Raw genomic sequence first — 4,244 nt, forward strand, 5'->3', positions numbered from 1 at the left:
ACTCCTGTTGTAACACCCCCTCCACCGGTTAGAATCCCACCTCCCTCTCCCCCAGGAATGCATGTATAGATAGCACAAAGATGCAAATGAGGAAAGCACCATCGTGTTTCTTAAAAATATTAATGTTATAAGCTCAGAACTTTCTTGCTGTGATGGGATTTGATAAGGAGTCGCCCCTGAAGTGTGCGTGGAGCACAGAGCATTGCAGGGAAGGAGGAAGAAGCAAAGACTGAGTGTTTCAGGGAACATGGAAGGCATCTGGAGCTTCCATGACAGTCTGACTCGGGGCAGGCACTGGCAGACACTTTCTGATCTCTCCTGCCTGCCACGGAGGGAAAAAAAAAGCAAGTTCAAACACCAACCAAGTCGCTGCCCACACTTGCCCAGCTGACCTGCTTCCTCCCTCAATATGAGCTTTCCCTTCAGCCACATTGCTGTCTGCATCTTTGCTGTCCCCCTCAGTTTCCTGACCATATGCATTCTGAGAGATTTTTTAAAAAGACTTTTATTTTTTTTTAAAGATTTTATTTATTTATTTGACAGACAGTTAGCGGGAGAGAGAGCACAAGCAGGGGGAGTGGGAGAGGGAGAAGCAGGCTCCCCGCTGAGCAGGGAGCCCGACTCGGGGCTCGATCCCAGGACCCTGGGATCATGACCTGAGCTGAAGGCAGACGCCTAACAACTGAGCCACCCAGGTGCCCCTGAAAGGCTTTTAAACATTTCATTGTGGACAATTTCAATAGGTGTTGAATATAGTATACTGAGCCCCCATGTACTCATCATCAGCTTCAACAACGATCAACTCTGCCCATCTTGTTTCATCTGTATCCCCGTATTCCCACTCTCCCTGCCTCCAAGTCACCCCAGATTCCAGGAGATCACAGCATCTCTGAAGCCTTTTTAATATCCCCTATGGCAATCTGCCACCTCACCTAAAACGCATGAGCCCCTCACTCCATACCTGGACAAAATTCATAAACAGTTCTGGGTAGCTCAGAGTTTTGAACTCTGATTCCATTCCTGTGTCACATGTCTCTAGGAATTGTGCATGAATCTTTAGTAATGAGAACAGCAATCCCATAATTTATCCACTTTAACAAATAAAATAAGTCAGTGTCCCAATGACTTTAAAAGAAGTTAAGTGCTTCTAAAGCACATTAAAGTAATCAAAGGCTGCTTCTCTGCAGTAGTTAAAATTCCTGCCCTCCTCCTCCCCCTACTTCCCCTGTGCTATTTACCTAATTAGTTTGCTTGATGAAATATACGTATTTTTGGTAAGGTTTTCTTGAAGTGGAGAGGAAGTATGTATAACTCAAACCAGTTTTTCAGCTCTGATTAATTGGGAAGACTAAGATGGCAAGAAAAATCAAAGGATGACTGTTTCCTTTTGCAGATGGACTTGAAGTTGCCCCTGCACAGGGACACATTTTATTAGATAAAATTACAGTCTCTGCTCTTTCTAAATGCCTTCTCCAACAGAAATTGTAACATGAGATTCGGTAACAAAAGCCTGTACTCTCATTTCTCATAACGGAAGAAGTGGCTAAATCTTCACCCCTCCCTCAGGCATTTGTTTGGCATAGGAACTCCAGAGGCTTGCTTTTTGTTGAAACACTCCAATGTTCCTAGCGTACTCACTTGGTAATGACTGAGTTCAGACCACAGGCTACCGCAAAATATGGCACCTTGGCATATTAAATATATTAAGCTTAAGGAATATGAGAAATGGCAGGTGCAGGAAGGACTGTCTGACCTTCCCCTGATGCAGGTCATAGACCCTCAGGTGAGAGGCACCCTCCCTGTATGTACTTGGAGGAAAGGAGCATCCTTACCTCCCAGAACAGGAGATGCCAAGAGGAATCCAAATGAACAGGCTTTGCTAAGTTTCCTCAGTTTACTCCATTTAGCTCATGGATATTATCCTATCACATTTTCCCACCACTTCCCACTCTTCATCTAACCTAGTATAAAACACTCAGGATGAACCATTTCTTCAGGTCTTCATTTCTGTAGGAAGACTCCAATATCACGTGAAACTGACATTAAATAAGCTTTTCTCTTAGTACCCTGTCTTTTGTTACAGAGCCCCAGCTGAGAACCTAGATGCGTACAAGGAAAAGAGATTCCCCCCCCACTACAGTAGTTTGTATCTAGATTCTGTATATAACCCTTGCTAGCCTAATTGTAAGCTGCCCCTGTATCTTTGCTATTGGCTAATGGCTAGGCAGGTGAGCTGGCCTAAGTGTTTAGTGTTGAAATATGACATATTCCCAAACGGGGCTTGTAGGTTTGAGTGTTGAGTGTTGCCAGTATTTTGACAGAGAGTCAACAGTTTTCCAATATATATTTGCAGGCAAATATTTTTATTACTAATATTGCTTGGAATAAAATGTAAGGTTGCATTAGTGCAACAATAGTGATGATTTTACATATTAATATGTACCATGTGGAAGAGTTACATTTTCTCTCCTTTTATTTATTTTTATTTATTTATTTATTTTGCATCTTGGTGATCACATTTATTGAAAGGGTTGGAAAAGAAATTAAAGTGCCCTTTAGCTTAAGAATTTGTGAGTTATCTGCAAATCAACTCATTTCAGGCCTGGAAGAATCCTTGGTCATGTCTTAATATCAAAATTTATGCAGGTTTCTCTTTTGAATGTCTTCTACATTTAAAGAGGCAATCATATAAAAGCTCCTATATTCCATACATGATAAATCCTTTGTTTCAGCCAACTCTCAATGGAGGGGCAACTAGTACAAGACCATCTCCCTGGACAAAAAACATCGGAATATTCCATTTTGTTGATTTATATATCTCTTCATATGTTTCTTCATCAATTTCTATAGTAGTCTTGGTTTCTTCCACATCCCCCAAAATCATATTTAAATGCTGATCATAAGCATGTAATCTGCCTCGAAGCTCTTTGTCATTTCTCATTTTCACATGAATTTGCTCATCCAGGCTGAGTCTGATGAGATCCAGGGGCTCTTCTACGGTGTTGGTAGTTTGTTGCTGGTCCACGTCATCCACCATGTTTCAAATCCTGCGCCCTTTTATTTATTTTTTAAAGATTTATTTATTTATTAGAGAGAGAGAGAGAGAAAAAGAGAGAGAGCACGAGCAGGAGCGGCAGAGGGAGAGGAAGAAAGAATCTCAAGCAGACTCCCTGCTGAGTGCAGAGCCCATGTAGGGCTTCCTCTCATGACCCTGAGATTACAACCTGAGCTGAAACAAGAGCCAGATGCTTAACTGACTGTGCCACCCAGACGCCCCGATTTTCTCTCATTTTATAAGGAATTCTCACTTATTTTTTCACCTAAGATTTTTTTTTAACTGTTATATAAGGGACAATTTCTAAATCTTAACTCCTATTTGCATTTCCTACCATTTAGTGGTTTTAGGGCCAACTACAAATTTGATTCCTGATTATTTTTCTCAGAACTAGGAATTTTTGTAAATGTTTAAGGTAATTGCTAGGAGAGAAAATGAAGGTGATCTAGTGAAGCCCACAATCCTCATGTAATGGATGGGGAAGCTGGGGCTTCCAGAAACTCACGCTACCAAGAAAGGGGTTAATTCTGATTTCTGGGTGATTTCAGCATGATTTTATAGCTCAGTTGCCCTTTAGCTAACTTAAACTGGGATTACATGCTAAAATATATTTAGCTTGTCTATGATTTCCTTCCCTTTATGGAAATAAAATGTGAGAGAGTCGGAGTAATTGGAACAATGGAAACTCTGGGGGGTAGAGCCAAGCTCAAAACTCTCTGTATTCCCTGACTATTTGCCCTTCAGGGGAGAAAGGATCTGTCCTGTATTTAACTCTGGTCCTTTGTCGGGTCGGGGGGTTGGGCGGTGATATTGGCCACCATCCTCCTTCGCGGCGAAGATGACTGAGCCAATGCTGAACATTTGGTAAATAGTGATCAGTCGCTGGGTGGTGATGGCAAACAGGAGTGTGTGTGTGTGTGTGTGTGTGTGTGTGTGTGTGTGTCCTGGGTTCCATGACTGCTTATGATCTAGTGATCATGGACTCTGGTGAAGTCAGGACTGGAAGCGTCCAGAACGAGCCTCTGGCAGAATTCTCTTATTTTATAGATAAGAAACCTAAGGCTCAGTCAATGATGAGAAATGTATCATGTGGTCCCACCATGCAAGCAAGAGTGGAGAAGAATTGTAGAGTGAGTCGTGGAGATAAGCAAGAACATGGAGTATGAGACACTTCTTACTACTCTTCAGC

General features: G+C 42.0%; 1 pseudogene; it reads right to left on the reverse strand.

Moving 5' to 3' along the window:
• Nucleotides 1-2,644: 2,644 nt before the first annotated feature.
• On the reverse strand, nt 2,645-3,037 carry LOC102726797 (U6 snRNA-associated Sm-like protein LSm3 pseudogene; annotated as a pseudogene).
• Nucleotides 3,038-4,244: the final 1,207 nt, after the last annotated feature.

Source organism: Leptonychotes weddellii, chromosome 13 (genome assembly GCF_054177405.1).
Source record: "Leptonychotes weddellii isolate Sample4059 chromosome 13, ASM5417740v2, whole genome shotgun sequence".
Lineage (NCBI taxonomy): Eukaryota > Metazoa > Chordata > Mammalia > Carnivora > Phocidae > Leptonychotes > Leptonychotes weddellii.